Below are 18,538 nucleotides of genomic sequence, written 5' to 3'. Positions count from 1 at the left end.
ATGGCTTTGGGCAAATCCTTCATCGCTAACCCTTTATTTTCTCAAGTGGAATGGTACCTATTTCTAGGTTGTTGAAATCACTACTATAACATGTAGTAAGATTGCCCAGATCCTGCCAGACAAACACATTAAAAATAATTTCACACGCTTCTTTTTCGTGAAAATACCAAATGGTGGATGATGCTGATGCAGCGGGAGGGCCCGGAGGACCCCGGGGCCCAGGATTAGGAAGCCGCCAGTGGCTTCCTTGGAGGATTCCGGAGGATTCCGCAGCGGCAGTGATCTTACCACAGGGACCATGGTGGAGGCCACGGGGCTCGTAGAGGTTGAAGACAAGGAGTGGTTCCAGGTCACCACGCTGGGCCGTCTGCTTAAGGACATTAAGATCATGTCTTTGGCCGGGCGGTGGTGGCGCACGCCTTTAATCCCAGCACTTGGGAGGCAGAGGCAGGCGGATTTCTGAGTTCGAGAGTTCGAGGCTAGCATGGTCTACAGAGTGAGTTCCAGGACAGCCAGGGCTACACAGAGAAACCCTGTCTCAAAATAAATAAATAAATAAATAAATAAATAAATAAATAAATAAATAAAAGATCAAGTCTTTGGAGATCTACCTGTTCTCCCTGCCCATTAAGGAGTCTTAGATTACTGACTTTTTCCTCGGTGCATCTCTAAAGGATGAGGTTCCGAAAATCATGCCAGTGCAGAAGCAGACTCGGGCTGGCCAGTGGACTAGATTCTAGGCTTTTGTCACTTTTGGGGACTACAATGGTCACATTGGTCACGGTGTTAACTGCTCCAAAGAGGTTGCCACTGCCATCCGAGGGCCCTCATCTTGGCCAAGCTTTCCGTTGTTCCCTATGAGAAGAAGATACTGGAGAAACAAGATTGGCAAGCCCCACACTGTTCCATGCAAGGTGATTGGCCTCTGTGGCTCTGTGCTGGTGCGTCTCATCCCTGCCCCCAGAGGCATTGGCATTGTCTCTGCTCCTGTGCCCAAGAAGCTACTAAGGATGGCTGGTATAGATGACTGCTACACTTCAGCCAGAGGCTGCACTGCCACCCTGGGCAACTTTGCCAAGGCCACCTTTGATGCCATCTCCAAGACCCACAGTTACCTGACCCCTGACCTTTGGAAAGAGACTGTTCACCAAGTCTCCTTATCAGAAATTCACTGATCATCTTGTGAAAACCCACACTGTTCAGAGACCTAGGCTCTAGCTGTGGCTATCACGTAAGGGTTTTTATACAAGAAAGATAAATGAATTAAGTCTGTTAAAAAATAATTTCATGCCGGGCGGTGGTGGCACACGCCTTTAATCCCAGCACTTGGGAGGCAGAGGCAGGCGGATTTCTGAGTTCGAGGCCAGCCTGTTCTACCGAGTGAGTTCCAGGACAGCCAGGACTACATAGAGAAACCCTGTCTCGAAAAAACAAATAATAATAATAATAATAATAATAATAATAATTTCACACTATTAGCTCTAAGATGGATACTATGCTGCATGCTCTGTGAATTTCGATGTGGGTCAGAAAAGTGAGTAAAGAGTAGTTGGCTCTTTGTTGATTTGGTTTTGCTTGAGGCATATTGTCAGTGTTACACCAGATTGCAAAATTCTTAGATATAAAACACCTATGGTTTTTAAGTGGCTTTTTTTTTTCCTATTGATAGCTATAAAGGATGCTTCTGGAAGAAACAATCAGAAGGGAATGGCTTTGAGGATGTGCCAATAATTTGTGTTTCAACCAGTGGAAGTAAATAGCCGAAGACATTAACGGTAATGGTGATTTCAACACTGGTTATTAAGATACAGAAATGGGGAAAATATAGAATGCAGCTTCTTGCATAATGAATATATCTTAATATTTATAGTGCTCTATTCCTAGGGCACTCATTTTAACTTAGGTGGTATAATTTGCTCTAATATTTCAACTTTCTGGCAGCTGGGAATTGCTTTAGGCTAAAAAGGAGTCAGTCAGTCACTATCCCATTGCCTGCCTTGCAGTCCATTTCAAACAGGTGAGCCTCCTAATGGCTCCAGGAAGCTCATTCACCCCGCACTTTCCTATTGTAAATCCGAACTCTGGTGGGCAGGCTTGTGTATCCATTAAGTTTGGCATGAAATATGCATGGGTAAAGTCAGCTCATATGTGCTCATTCATCTCCTTGTTTATCTATTGAAAATTATTATATATTTTCTTTTTTAAACTGTTTCTTAAGGTTTATTTTATTCTTAATTATAAATGTGTGCATATTTGTGCATGTGAGTATTGGTCCCCATGAAGGCCAAAAGGCATCGGATCCCCCTGGAGCTGGAGTTCAGGTTGCTATGAGCCGCTGGACATGGGAGCTGGAAACTGCATTCTGCTCCTCTGAGAGAGCGGCGTGTGCCTTCTTTCCAGTCTTATTGCACATTTCTCATTACAGATAACTCCGTGTTTATGAAGCTGACTGCCAAAATGATACTGAGAATCATCTCTTGCAATGAGAGCAAACAGGTGTACTCAAAACGGGGCTCACTCAGTTCCTGGGACCAGGAACTAAACGTGTGTTTTTCTGGTAGAAAGGGAAATGCGATTCTGAGAAAGCTATGACTTTTAGGGTTCTCTGAAGTTCACCCTTTCCTTTATGGGACTTCTTTGCATGGGGAAGGCTAATAGGATTGTCACCGTCCTTGCCCCCACCCCAGTTTCTCTACAAGCAAACACCATTATTTCATTCACGTGATAAAATGTTCCTATAGCAAGATTCTCCAGCTCCAAACTCCACCTCAGAGCTCACTCAGGCTGGTCAATTTTTCTAATGGTTCAAATCCCATATCACAAATGAACTATGTTCCTAAATTTAAAACCCGGTCACCAGTTTTAAACACAGCACTATTGCTTCCTACAGCGAAAGGGGGAAAGTCTGTATAACAATCACTGTCTGCTACTAATACGTTTCTTCATCAAATGAGGGATCTGCCAGTCTCCTCTCTCCCGCTTTTCTCAGATATCTGGGATAATACGAACATCACTTCACCAGGAGGCTGAAAATACTGATATTTCTATTTTCCCAAGTGCAGAAATGGAGCTAAAGAAATCAGTTCCAAGAGACTTGGAAAGAAATATCATTGATTAAGGAGTAAAATTATTCCCTGAAATGTCGTCTGAGAATATCTCTGCCTCCTGCCTTTAAGTTACCATAATGCAAAACACAGACTCAAGGGAGTAGTAAATAAAGGACAGAGAACTTAAAATACAAAGCATTTTTTCCCCACTCAGTCAATACTTGTGATACAGTTAAGTCAGGCCTAACCTATAACTTCACCCAATGACTCCATGCATATTATAACACTACCAGGGCCACTGAGCCACAATGGTAGCTTGTCATAGTCACGAGATTTACTGCCAAGGAAATGGAGTAGTAAGAAAATTGCATCACTCCTCAACCTACCGGTCTTGGACTTCAGAATTTATACTCTTCCTATGGCTGGAATGAGGCAGAACAAACTTAGTGACTGCACGCTTCCAGATTTTTATCTCCTTGTATTATGCAGAACAATTTCAGAAGCAAGTAGCAGAAATTGAAAGTTTAAACCAAAGAGGGAATTTTGGTCTATGGGACTGGACAATCTAAAGGTTATTTCTAGCTTTAGGCACAAAGGCTCAAATAGCCATTTGTGTGTGTGAGATTTTACTTAAGGTAAGCTCTAACTCTGCAACCCAGATTAACCTGAAGCTCCGTATGTGTAGAGCATCCCCCTGCATCTGCATCCCAAGTGCTGAGGTTTGTTCCTATACCTCGCTGGGGTCTACATAATCGCAAGTCTCTGTTTCTATCTCTCTGCCTCTCTAGCTTGCTTTCCTCTAGAACTGCTTTATTCTCAGATGCAAGACCTCCATATCAGAGCAAGATGACTACTGACAGCCTTGCATAGCATTTTCCTTATGTGGGTCATGTCACGTTCTCATGGGCACTGAGAGCATCTCTCCCAAGAACAAGAGCAAAATTCTCCAGGAAGGGGCTGAAGACATGGCTCGGTGGTTAAGAGCATTTGCTGATCTTCCAGAGGACCCTGAGTATAATTTCCAGCGCCCATATTCAGTGGCTAACAACAGCTTATAACTTCAGCTTCATGAGGACCTGATAACTTCTCTAGTTTCCACAGGAACTTGTGCTGATGTGCACACACACACACACACACACACACACACACACACACACAGAGAGAGAGAGAGAGAGAGAGAGAGAGAGAGAGAGAGAGAGAGAGAACCATACGCATGCTCATAAACAAAAGTAATAAGCCTAAAAGGATCTCAAGAGAGACTGCTTAGTGTTGACCTGAATGTGTGCCATCCCCGATCAGACCCTGTGAGTATAAAGAGGAAATATTCTAATTGATCAACCTTATCAGGAAGGCAGAACAACTTCATCCAAAGAATTTAGACTGAACAGTACTGAAAGAGCAAAAGAGCTTGGCAAAATTATGTCCCCAGTGTCACAAAAAGGAGAAAGCAAACTGCAATTATCAAAGCATAATCAAAACTAGAAAGCATCTGGTTGATATTAGGAAATTTTAGTACCAAGCTAAAGAGATGGCCCAGCAAGTGCAGGCGTGTTCCACTCTTCCAGGGAACCTACATTCAACTTACATTAAGCAGCTCACTATCATTCCAGCTCTGTGAGATCTGATACTATTTTCTAGCCTCTTTAGGCACCTGTATTTCTGTGTGTAGATATGTATATGTGCTCTCTCTGCTCTCTCTCTCTCTCTCTCTCTCTCTCTCTCTCTCTCTCTCTCTCTCTCATGTGTGTGCATGTGTACACACACACATGCACACATGCACACACACACACATGAAAATAAATTTAAAAAAACAGTTGGGTTATTTTTTACAAAAATAAAATTTAAAATTTGAAACAATTGGGTTATTTTTAAATGTATCCTATGTGTACGGTGTTTTGCCTGCATATATGTCTGTGCACCACACATAGGGCCTGGTTCTCTAGGAAGCCAGAAGATGGCATCAGATTCCCTGGGACTTGAGTTACAGATAGTTGTGAGCCGCATGTGGGTGCTGGAATTGAACCTAGGTCCTCTGGAAAAGCAAATAGTGTTCTTAACTGCTGAGCCATCTCTCCAGTCCCAGAATATATGTTTTAAAAGGACCTCTGGTACTCTGTGGAGAGGAAAAAAAATACTCTGAGACTTACTGGTTTGGAAGGAGGATAGGAGTTGATGGAAAAGGAAGGAGCAACCCTTGGTAAATGCAGTTATGGACTAGTGAAGGATGCTTTGTTATAGTTTTCCAGTATTGGAGACACACAAAGATGCAAGTGTTTATCTGGAGTATTTTAACATGTCATACATGTCATGTACCAGTGTGATAGTTTGTATACTCTTGGCCTGGGGAGTGACACTATTTGAAGGCGTGGCCTTGTTGGGGTAGGTGTGGCCTTGTTGAAGGAACTATGTCACTGTGGGCATGAACTTTAAGACCCTCATCTTAGCTGCCTGGAAGCCAGTCTTCTACCTTCCTTTCAAACAAGATGTAGAACTTTCAGCTCCTCCTGCACCATGCCTGCCTGGGTGCTGCCATATTTCTACCTTGATGAACTGAACCTCTGTAAGCCAGCCCCAATTAAACGTTGTCCTTATAAGAGTTGCCTTGGTGATGGTGTCTGTTCACAGCAGTATGACCCTAACTAAGACAACTAGTGTCTGCTTCTATTCTCTGTAATCTTGTCTTGCTGCTCCATAAGAATGCTTTGAGGGTTTTGTTTTTTGGTTTTTGTTTTTTTATGGCCAGACTGAATGTGACCTCTGGCTTCCTCATCCTTGATGTCTCTTTAGAGAGAATCCTTTCAGCTCAACTCACATCCCACAACCATCTTGGTCCATTCTGCAGTGTTCCCAGATAGCTCTGCCTCCACACATCACTTGTATGGGGGGCATAAGGGATTTGTTTCCATCTCTGCTGCTCCAAAACCACCAGATTAAACTCTACAATGAAGTAGTTCAGGAACCTGAAGAAATATGGTGAGGATTTATGTCATGTGCTCCTTGTGGTCCTTTGGGATGGCTACTTAGAAAAGCTCGGATGGAAAGGTTGTCCTAAAAGAGAATCAATGAGAAGTATTTTATCTTTAGTTATGTGTGTGTGTGTGTGTGTGAGTGTGCATGTGTGTTTGTGTGTGTGTGTGTGTGTGTGTTTGTGTGTGTGTATGTGTATATGTTCAGTTACTCCAGAAGAGGATGTCAAATCCCCCTGGAGCTGGGGTTATAGATTGCTGTAAGCTGCCTGACATGGGTGCTGGAATCTGAAACTTGAGTCTTCTGCAGGAGTAGTACATGCCTGTAACTGCTGAGCCACTCTAGCCCTTGGCACTGTCTCTAAACAACACTGCAGAATTTGAGGGCTACCAAGGCAAATGCACCTTCTTTTTCCCCACCCAAAGCCTCAAATTGGAATAATGTTAAATAATTATGTGGGCATGTGCTCTCAGAGACAAGCAGACAAGACAGCACTGTTGTCTTAAGAAAATAGCTTATTAAAGGATTTTTGTATTCTAAACAAAATGAATAAATTGAAATAAAAGCAGGTGGAATATGGCTGAAGTAGGAGGATTATGATTTCAAGTCTTGAATATAAACTGAAACAGTGTCTTTAAAAATCAGTACGATGAGATTAGATGAACAAATTGTAACAAAGGGAATAAGGAAAGATACAGGAAAATATACAGACCACAGCCCAGAGCTTTTAGCCAATCATCTGCTGAATGATACTGCTTCCAGAATGATACTGCTGTATCTTTCTACCACTCCACAAATCCTCTTCAGTAAAGTCTGGTTACTCTTCTTTACTCTCAGCTCCTGTCAACACTTCAGCCAGAGGAATATCTTCAAAGGTACGAGTCAGATTATACCACCTTCTGCCTTTAAGTTTTCCAGTAGTTCATAAGTCTCCTCAGAGTTAACCTCTTTAAAGAACGTTAAAAACTACCCCTACAATCTGTATAGTCTCCCACTTCACCTGTACCCCTTTACTTTAAGCATACAAGGAGCTGCATTCAGTCCTCAGGTATGACACAAACGAGCCAGGTATGGGGGCACACATCTTTAATCCCGTCTGGTGCCCCTGAGCAACTTGTTCAAGCAATATAGTAAGTGGCAGAGGTTAGCCTTGAACCTGAGTAATAAACAAGCCATTGAATATTCTACTTTCCCAAACCCTGCGGGAATTTTTTTTTCTCTTTTGACCACTTTTATCTCTCTAGTGTCTGTCACAGTCTGGTGCACAGTAACAGTTCAAAACTGTTGTTTTAAACTGTTGAAAACATGTTTAATAAATATGAAATACCATCGTGGTCATCATTGTTATCATCATCATCATCACTCTTGATCCAGATTCCTTGCATATTGTTTTTTTAAATTCTTTTTCTGAGTTAGGTGTATTAAAACTTAAGGAAAATGCAGGAATAATCTGTCAATTGGAACCATGCAGTCTGGGAACCCACTTCCTTCTGGCCTCAAGTTCTCTATTGGACTGTCAGCTACACCAGCATAGCTGACTGAGTTCCTTGGATCGGCGGAGGGCTGAGGGCGAGAGAAAGAAAGACAAGGAGTCGTCTGGTGAAGAACCAAATGCTATGTTTTCAACTGCATAGCTCCCTTTTATACTCCCCACAAAACAGGAACACAAACAGGAACAGGAATAAAAACAGGAACAAGGATCAAAACAGGAACAAGGAGATACACTTGGCAGCCTACCACCTAAGTTTGGATTTCTCCTTGAGCAGTCTTCTCAGGGAAATGCATAGAGACAGGGGAGCTGGCACAACAGCACAGGTGCAGAGGATGGTGACTCACATTGGACTATGGTTTTGTTGTCCCCAATCTGTAAGGAATTAGAGTTCCTTTTATTACACAGGTTAACATCTATTCCCAGAGCCTCCTATATTTGTTCTTGAACTTTAAGCGGCTAGAAACTTTCTCAACCTCCTTTACAGCTAGATTTCTGGACACTAACTAGATCCTATCAGAGAATTGCCTTAGCATGAGATTAGAAGATATTATGGGTGAAAATCATTTTTGTACCGCTGTTGTAGGTATGTGTTTGAGGTCAACATCTGTGTGCCACTAGCTGCCTAAGTCATGAGCACTGAGAGGCGGTTTTGACAACTGACTTCTGTAGCTGTTATCGTGTGCCCTTCAAACATAATTTCAGTTTCTTTATCCCTTTTATTGGCATTTAGTTCATTGTTTTTAATCCCTTTCTTATTGATATGTCTAGTTATGTCTGTTTCCTGAGCTGACACACCCCCTTGATTGCTATGTCTACTAGATCTACTTTTTATGCAGATAAGATAAGTATGAAAATACAGTTCTTTTAGAAATATAAATGTATGACAAATAAAAAATCAATCAACAGGAACTAGGATGATGGATGAAAGAATTATAGTGTTTGTGTGTGCACACATGTAAGCGTGTGTATGTTTCAGAGTCAGAGAATGGAGGCATTTGAAAGGACGGATCAAGCAGATGATAGAAATGACTAGAAAGAGAATAAGAAGATGATCAAGCCACCCTAAGGTTCTGCATGAGAATAGCAGAGCTGATTTGGAGTTAGTAATAAGTTACTATTATTAATAGTGTGGGGGCAGGTGAGATGGCTCAATGAGTAAAAATGATTGTCACACAAACCTAGTGACCAGAGGTGGATACTTGGAATCCACATAAAGATGGAGGGAAAGCACCTACTCGACAAAGTTGTCCTCTGACCTCCACATATACAGCATAGCTTAATCATGACTGCATAGAAGCACATCACACACATATACAATTTAATAAAGAATATAGTGCATCCCTATTGACATGAGTAGCAATACGTGTAGCTCACACTGCTTAGGTGCATTCACCATCTCAGTATCGTTACAATGACTGGGTCTGTGAGCTGCGTCAGCAAACCCTGTATGGATGCTGCATGTGAGGACAGATGAAGGCTCGTTTAAGGCTTTACTTTGGTCAGACCCAAGTTCCAGAGTCCTACTGTAAGTGACTGACAACAGAACTTACTGCTAGTTTTTAACTGAGTGAGGTTGGGTTTGGTAGTGCACACCTGTAAGCCCAGTGGTCAGGTTGAGGATGGTGAATTGAGAGTTCAAAGCCAGCCTGAGCCACATAGTGAGACTCTGCTTTAGACAAAACAAAGCAGCAATAAAAAGAGTATGGAAAAACTGAGAAATTTGGGCTGCCAAAATAAGAGGCATCCTGAGTATATATCCTGAATACAAAGGCTGCTGGGTCCTGATACAAAAAGTCTCATTTTTCTTGGGACTAGAAGATATCTGTCTTTGCCTTTTTTTCTGTGACTAGTCTCAAAGAGGAAAAGCCTTAGTGTCTGTCCATGGAGCTAAGGAGCAAAAATGGAGACAGTCTTTATGTTAGATGAATAAAAAAATTTAGCACTGTGACAGTCTAGGAAAGCAAGTGACTTGATGCCCAATACTTTCTGCTTGAAAATCTGTCTGAACACTTCTTGACTTTTCAAAGAAGACCCTAGGGTAAAGTGAGACTAAACCAGATCCCAGTGTACACAAATTTAGAAGGCAGACATCCTTTGCATGATTGGAGTTGTGACTCATGTGAATGAGATACCTTCTTTGCAGAGGGACCTGGTGACCTTGCACATGGCTTCCTTGTAGTTCTCACACTTACCATCTGGTCATTTCTACTTTAAGTAGGCTGCAAGGAGGGAACATTTAGAGAAGGGGAGAGCAAGAAGCTCCTATTGGGTAGTAATTTCCTCTGAATTTAAACTTACAAACTGGAGAGAGGCTTGTTTGCTGAGTCTCAGGAAGTAAACAGAATGTACAAAGCTCTGAAAATAAGCAACTCACCAGTCTCAGGAAGTTTCTAAAACTTAGAAGATTTATGAATCCTTTCCTCAAGGTTATATAAGCTGTAAGGAAGGCGGAGGAGAGTATCCCCACCTATGGAACTGTCTGTGAGGCATTTGGAAGGGCAAAGAGTTGTTGTGGTCATGCTATTTCTTCACAGCAAAAGAAACCCTAACTAAGACAAGCCACCACCACTTCAGTGTAACAAGTAGCCATTCAGAAGTAGTTTGGAGGATGGAAGAATGGACAATCAGCCATTTCGGAGTACCAAAAAAAGCTGGCTCGATTTCTTATTCCCTCTGTCCTGAAGGCACTATCTGGTCAGACAAAAGAAAGATAGCCTATGACAACAAGCACAACCATACATACCCATGGTTCTGGGCCTGTCTTTAGAATTATGAAAAGATGAAAACACTTCCTTAAGGTGACTGTACAGCAAGTACTTTTCTACTTTTGTCAAGCCAGCTGCCATTTGACATGTCCTAGCCTCCTTACCAGAAAATCCAGGTGGCAGTCACCCTGGGTTAGTTAGACCTGGATCTGAAGTAGAAAAGAAAATGCAAGAAAGAAGGAAGAACTCACTTAGCTAGCAACTGTCTCTCAGAAAAGAAAGTAGAAAGAGGATGCAGTGAGCCAGGAGAATCTGAGCTGGAGAGCTGCCAAGTATGTATGCATACATAGAACTTTCTGAAATTACATCCAGATGTCTACAGGACAGCAGTACAGAGGACATGGCAGCATACTGGATGTCCACAATACTGTGCATATCCTCAGTCTTAAGACGGGTCCATTTCTTTAAGCTGGAATTCAAGAGACATTTAGAAAGCCTGCAAGCTCAGAGCCTCTGAGATCTCCTCTTGCAAAGCAGGAGGGGGATGCTTTTGGTTCATGTTGTTTTCCTAAATATCAACCAGCCTGAGTGGTGAGGTGTTCCCCCACTGTTTGTCTGGACAGGGACTTATCTCACTCTCCATACTGGTGCAAGGAAATGTGCTTTCGAGTGGTAGAAGAAAATGAAACTACAAGAAGACTTGAGAAGTCAGATGCTTTGTGATTTTTCTCTTCTGTGTCCTGGAGAAGTTTGGAGGGACTGCCATCACATTTCCCAACTGAGGAACGACTCCAAGAGTTCTGACAGATTGCCCAAGATCATCCAACCACCCTACATGACTGAGCTAGGACCTTAGCTAGGTCCTTCTGAGCCCAGGGGTTAATTGTTCCTGCCAGGAGGCCTCTAGGCTGCCACTGGGAAGGGAAGACTCGCCTCCAGGGCTGCTTCTCTGGGCCCAGGACGAGAAATCCAGTGAGGGTCTCCAATTGTTCTTTACCTTTGAGCACTCCTGACTCTCAAGCATGACAACTAGGCTAAAGGGGGACAAAAAAAAATACTTCTGTGCCACCCTGATTGACATCCCAGTGAATTCAGCTGTAGGTCCCCAGTGCCACATGGGGAAGGTAGCGCAGCACTGGCTATGGATAGTCATTAATGCCTTCCTCTTTGGTCCTCTGTCCCTTCACCTACTTCTACTGAGGCCTCTGTTGTCCACTCAGCCATGGGACTTTAGAAGATAAACAGTAGAGAGACTTCCTAACAGAGGGAGGGGCAGACCATTGTGTTGACAATGCTTTAAGATCTTCCTTTAGGCCAGTAAAATGGTTTCCAGAATGATCTGAGCACATTTGCCACATATGGAGGCATCATTAATACATAGTAGAGAATCTATTTCCCCATATAAATGCACCAAAAGGTTACTTTGATGTAATTAAACTTGGTATAATTAGAAATAATGGGTCTTTTGCTTTTTCAGCCTCTCAGGAAAAAGTGCAGGAGCCATAACGGGGATCCAAATTAAGTATGCTACCAGAAGGAGACGATATCACAGTACCATGGCTGTAACTCTGACACACTGCTCCTTGGATTCTTACCACTCTGCTCTTCAGCACTTCCAGGACATGGAGGAAAACAAGTACTTTCCTCAGGAGTATGGCCCAGTGCAGGCATTGTTTATCATCTAGGAAATGGAGCTGGGTGGAGGGGTGTGTGTGTGTGTGTGTGTGCGTGTACACTCATACCTGGTCCTGAAAGCTCCCTAAGGAAGAAGGCAAGCTTGGACAAGACTGGATATAAATAGAGGTTTGGTGTGCACATATGTGTGCTTGTTTGGAACAGAGGGAAACAGGGAAGGAGGGAGGAAAGAAGGAGAAAGAGGAGGATGAGCAGAGCAGGAGAGGGAGGCCACTATCTTAGGGGTCAAGAGTTAACCCCTAAGTGAACTGAACAATAGTGAACTGAAGAAATAGTTCAACAGTTTTAAGTTCTTACTGCTCTTGCAGAGTGCCTGGGTTCAATTCCCAGCACCTACATACGTCTCACAACCATCTGTAACTCCAGCTCCAGGAGCTCCGACTCTTCAGATGTGCATGGACTCCTGCATGCACATTGTGCACATATACACACGCAGGCACACATACACATAAAACAAATATTTTTTGGAGGTTCAACACAGGAATTTTGGAGGCACACATTCATATCATAGCAATAAACTTCAGGGATTTGTTTGCTCTTTAAATGAACAGTATGACAATTAGCACAATGTCGATCTCACAATCTGAGCTTCCTTGACCTGTCTGTGGATACTGGTTTCCAGAGATGGGTGGATCCACATAGGCTCCTGACTTTACTGTGTAGGCTCTCAATTCACCAGTACAGCTTTCTGGCCCGTGTTGTCAGACTGTTCATTGTCAGAAAACAAGCAGGCCTAAAAATGAGGCTGCTTGAAACGTATGGCAGACTCAGACCTTCCCAGTAGTCCCAGGACTAGCCACATCTCTGACTTCAATAGTGGTCAGCACATCGAGGGCCTGGGTGATTGTGATAGAGTTGGCTGTGGCTGTGGATGCACCGTCTGCTGTTTGCTTTCTTACCTGCACTCCATTCTAAGATTAAAGGTATCCGAGGTTCCCCTATCACTAGGAAATGCTTTGTAGTTTTATCTGGCTGAGTTGTTTCTTGCTCAGTGTCTAAGCCCCTTTGCTTGTCACTTATACCTCTACCTCCTTCCAAAATGCACCTGAGATGTCTGATCCTGCCATTGACTGTGCTAACCACAGCCCTCCATTCTTTTCCAGATCATCTGTTTCTCTTTGCCTTGAAGCCACACTAAATTTGTGACAGCACAATCATCTCCATGGCAACCAGATATGGTCCTCACCATTGGATCCTGATTTCATTCTGACCAAAAACCAAGCAACAGTAGGATGAAATACTCATTGTTGTGATGGCAAGCAGCAACTACAGAGAAGGTCGGTTGTTTCAGCTGTAGCTTGAGGGGATACAGTCCACCGTAGCTGGAGAAGGTGTGACACCAGCTGCCCCATGGTGACAGGAGCACGAGATAGGTAGTTACATTATGTCGAACATTGAACAGGAGATAAAACTGAGCTGTAAACCTCCAGTAACCCCCAGTTTCCCAACTACCCTCCAGCCAAGATTCCCCATCTTTAAAACAGCACAACCAGCTGGAGACCAAGTCTTCAAATATCTGAACTGGTGGGGAAATAGTTCACATTCAAACCACAGCTGAAATGTTTCCCATTACTGTTTTATGTTTTGGTTGGTTTGTTTTTTTGTTTTTTGTTTGTTTGTTTTTGAGGCAGGGTCTCAAGTAGCCAAGGTTGTTCTTGAACTCCTGGTCCTCTTGTGTCAGCCTCACGTGTACCAGGATTATAGATGTGTGCTATTAGCCCCGGTTCTTGTTTTCTCTTTGAAAAAATTCCTAGTTTTGACTCTGTAATCTTGGACTCAGCCTGAATATATGCTTAAATAATTTATATATGAAGTATTTGTTCAGCAAAAAATTCAATATTCAGGTCAAAAATAATAATTTGGAATAAAAACATGTAAACCTACCCCCTCCATCCACACTGTGCTATAAAACTTGATTGACGGTGCATGACGAGCTCACAGCCTTCTGACTCGGAGAGAAGAGAATGAGGAATCCATTTAACAGACATAAAACTTCTAAGGCTAAGAAATAGGCTTTGATGACCGATAAGCAGCAGAAGGTAGCTGACCTAGTTCCTGCTCAATGGCTTGCTTATCATGCTCAGCACAAGAACGACACAAAGGTTCTTTTCATCCGAGTTCAGATTATCTAACCAGAGGAAGATAAATGGAAAGCCGTATCCTCATAATTGACCAATACCTGGATATGTTGTCCATTTGCTTTAATCTCGTATGACTTAATTACTGTTTGAGGGAGGAACTCTGAATATCATTTGCTATGTTGGGATATTGAATAGGTGTATGAAATTTTTGAACTAGTTGCAGGAGGATCAATTAAATGTCTTATCGGTCTGTTCATGTGTCAGTCTTTTAAACAAGTGACAAGGACTGGATAATGGCACAGTGCTGGACACACAGCATAATGCACACAACGCACATAATGCACACAATGCACACAACACACATAATGCACACAATGCGCATGACACGAAGGTAGTAGACATAGAAAGGAGCATACTGTGTTGTAAGGGTATACACGTATAAACGCTTTGTGTAGCATTTGTAGCTCAGAGACAAGTGGATTTATAAGAATTGGCCATCTTCTCCCTCCAGCTTCCTCGAGAATGGACTAGTTGAGGGTAAGGTAACAGGTGGGTAATAGTGTAACTAACCATTATGTTAAAAGAGACGCTAAAGTAAATTTTATAAAGGAGAAAGAGAAAGAGGAGGGAAAGAGGAGGAAAAGAAGAAGAAGCAGATAAAGCTAGGTGGGAACTCTCGCCTGTTATCCCAGCACTGCCGAGGATTCAAACCGAAAGGCCAAGCTCTGCAACCGTATCTCAAAAGGGGGACAATTACAATGGAAAAGATCTAGAAGGAAGAAAAAAGGTAGAGAAGAAAGTAGGAAACTGTGAGCTGAACTGAGTGACTACAAAACAGAGGCAGGCTATGAGAAACAGCTGTGCTGTGGGCCTTCAGGGAATGAACAGGAAGGAAAGACTTTGAGTCCTATTGCTTGCTCTGGGCCATGATTCAGCAGCTTGCTACTTTTTCCAGAGACTGAAGAAAACAAATTATTGTCCAAGTTCTTTAAAGACAGTTTTGTAATTTTTTTTTAATGGAACAAACTAGTCAGATAAGCCTGGAGGAAACCTATCTTCACATTCTGTCGATCCTGCTCCCTCCCCCCTCCCTCCCCCCACAGTTACACATGTGCGCATGCGTGCTTGAACCTTGTCCAGGTAAAGGAATTTTGGGGTTTTGCTTGTTTGATTTGTTTTGGGTTTTTTGTTTGTTTTCTTTCTCTCTCTCTCTCTCTCTCTCTCTCTCTCTCTCTCTCTCTCTTTCTTTCTTTCTTTCTTTTTGTCTATTTGACACAAACTAGAGAGAGCTGTCTTAAAAGAGGAGCCTCAACGGAGAAAATGACTCCATCAGACCGTAGGCAACTCCATGGGAGTATTGTCTTAATTAATGACTGATGTGTGAGGGCCCAGCTCACTGTGGACTGTGCCAACCCTGGAGAGGTGGTCCTAGGTTGTATAAGAAAGCATCCTGAGCAATCCATGAGGAACAAGCCAGTAGGCAGTGTTCTCCCACCGCCTCTGCCTCAGCTTCTGCTTCCAGATTCTCTCCTTGAGTTCCTGCCTTGACTTCCCTTCATGATCAACTATAAGTTGTGAGATGAAATAAACCTTAACTTCTCCAGGTTGCTGTTTGTCACCCTACTTTGTCACAGCAACAGAAAGCAAACTGACACATCCTCATCCCACCCTACCTCTACCCCAAATCCCTCCCCCACCAACATCCATCTCTTGCTAGTAGAGATTGTTGGCCAGGATTGTTTTACACTTACTGCTTTCTATGGTCTAGAACCTCTAACTGTACTGAAATTTAATTTTAGCCTCAACAGATTAAAAACAAAATTAGGTGAATCAAAGAAATAAGAATGAGGAGGAAAAAAGGAGAAGAAAACCAGCACAATTTCTTCAGAGAACCCTAAAGCCAAAATTTGAGGCCTAAGAAAGGCAGGATAGCATTCCAGAGAGCACCATAGTGCCCAAAGGACAGGCTTTATTGAGATACAACATGCAGACTTGCTCCTATCTGACACTGTTCTTGAATCTTGTCATACACTGCTATTACTTCAGAAGACATAAGGCTTAGCCAGATTCATGGCCAGTCTGGAACAAACTATGAGACTCTGTCCCCCAAATCCTCAAACCAAAAAAACAAAGAGTTTCCTGTTTGAACTCATGCACTGAAGTGTGATTGTTAATGTTGAAAGAGACCTTCACAGAAGCTTCCCCATCATTTAACATCATCAATAGCTTCTAGGTGTGAACCATCCTCGAGGATGTGTGGTCATTCAGGGGAGAGTATGACAAGACAAGGTCAAAGTGACTGGCCGACTATCTGGATAAAAAAGGGTGCTAAAGAGCCAAGTTATGCAGTCACAGTTAATCCAGTGTCCAATAGTCTGACAATTTCTGGTACACTGCGTATTTCTCCCACTGGGGACGTGCATATTTCTGTATCAGAATCTTTGTGAAATACCATCAAAGAGGACAATGTACTGAACTACTATAATGAATTGCTCCTAGGAACACATGCTATGTTTGTAACATTACTAATTCTACAAAACACTAGTATTTTCAGAATATGCATCAGTGTATTTGGAGTAGACAATGTGTACAAAAGTTTTATAGTCGGCATACCATTATGACAGCATCCCTACCCACCCACACATCTGAAATACCCAGGACCCTTAGGATCCAATCACTGTGAGCTTGGACCTTTCTAGCATTTCAGTGTAGAGTGTTACCCTGCTGTAAGTTAGGGTGTGCTTCATAAGTTTGTATCTGACACCAGTATAAATTTTAGCTGTTCCTCAATTTCTCCTAAATGCTTAGTGTCCTTGTGGTGGCTCGTACTACCCAGGAAGTCCTGTGACAAACATCTCAATGTCAACTTCTTTATAGAGCTGTTTGAGAGTTTTTCATCTTCCTCCCAACCATCTAGCTTTGTTTCTCTAGAAACGGCTTTCTTCCAGAGAACCTGCAAATGAACCCACGCTCATGTTACCAGATGAACCTTGTTGAATATCTGCAGCAGAACACAGGCTCTTTGAAGATGGGATGCTTTCATAAAAACTGACTGATTAATTAATTAATGATTAAATGAAACATGACTTTCCAGGACTAAAGCAAACTAACAGTGTTAGTTGGTTCCTTGGTGATTCAGGGATGGTATGAGCACCATGCCTGGCTAGCCTCTTCTCTTCAGATGAGGAAGATTTAGTCTACAAGACGATGTTCTCCTTGAAGGTTCATGCTTGAGTGTGTGGTATATTTCTTCAATTGTCAAAGAATTGCTGTTTCACAAGTAATTTAAGTACTTACACGTGTATGAGGGGGGTTCTATTTTAACTTGATGAATAAACAAATGTCCGTCTCTGACTTCAAGCAGATTTTTATTTTAATTTTTGTTTTTGAGCATGTGTTGCTCATACACAAATCAAAGGCAGAAAAAAGCACATTATGAAATGTATTTTTCCTTCCTATTCTATCCCTTAGCAACTCTGTTTTTCTTCCTCACATGTAACCTCCATTACCAGTTCCTTGGCTTTCCCTTTAGCAGTGGTCTGTCTTCACCCACATGCATGCTTCTTTTCTTCTCACAGATAACATCACAGTAGACACTTTGCTTTGGTGGTCTTCAGTATCTTAGACATCCTCGACATTAGTTCAGTGCAGAGTGAAGGCTGGGCTCGTTTATCAGCTACTTGGTTCTGGATGAATGCTGTGGCATTTTAAGTCAAGTCTTTGGAGAGTATTGTTGGGCACGGGTTTGCTGCTTAACTCTCACAAGTAGAATCTGTGGTCATAAGCACATGTATGCTTATTTTTTCAAATCACTTTTTGTCCCTTCCACACCCCTCAACTGTATATCTCTATTTCCCTAAACCGGTTATCAAACCAGCATTTTAACAAAAAGTTTGACAGTATGAAGGTGAATACACACACACATGTGCACACAGACACAGACACAAACACACACACACACACAGAGAGAGAGAGAGAGAGAGAGAGATACATGAGACATGGGAACTGTCATGGTTACAATATGAACTATCCCTCACAGGTTCACATGAAAAACATTTTGACCCTAGCTGATGCTATTTGAGGAGATGGTATGAATATTAGGAGGGGACACCTAGCTACAGGAAGTAGGTCCCAAAGGGTGTGCTTTGGAAGGTTACACATAGTCCTTAGTCCCTTCCTCTCTCTATGCTACTTGTCCTCCATCTCAGGGAACCATGGAGTTGGCTTGGCCTAGCTTCCTTGAGAGGCATGCATTTTAAAGTTTTCAGGTTAGACTCCATGGCTCCTGGGGCACAGTACCCCTGCCAGATCCTGAGAGACTGATGCTCTCCCTCAGGCAGTGAAGCTTTTCAGGCTGCTTTGTATTTCTCTGTATGTTTTCTTGGTAATTAAGAAAGCATGGAAGCTTGACAGGACAATTGGTCTTGGGCATTAATCTTGTGTACCCTGTGTACCTTGCAAACATCATTGTATCCTGGCAACTACAATTGTATTGATCCTGGTAGTTGCCACTATATTCTGTTTCTGATAAAGGTATAAAAAGTCTGATTT

The 18,538-nt window shown here is 42.5% G+C and overlaps 1 pseudogene; it reads left to right on the top strand.

The window, feature by feature from the left end:
* The first annotated feature begins 298 nt into the window (after nt 1–298).
* Nucleotides 299–1,218, top strand: LOC114627857 (annotated as a pseudogene).
* Nucleotides 1,219–18,538: the final 17,320 nt, after the last annotated feature.

The sequence above is a fragment of the Grammomys surdaster genome, unplaced genomic scaffold (genome assembly GCF_004785775.1).
Source record: "Grammomys surdaster isolate TR1022 unplaced genomic scaffold, NIH_TR_1.0 259, whole genome shotgun sequence".
Lineage (NCBI taxonomy): Eukaryota > Metazoa > Chordata > Mammalia > Rodentia > Muridae > Grammomys > Grammomys surdaster.
The sequence above is the reverse complement of the archived record's forward strand: the minus strand, read 5'-3'. Positions and strand labels throughout refer to the sequence as shown.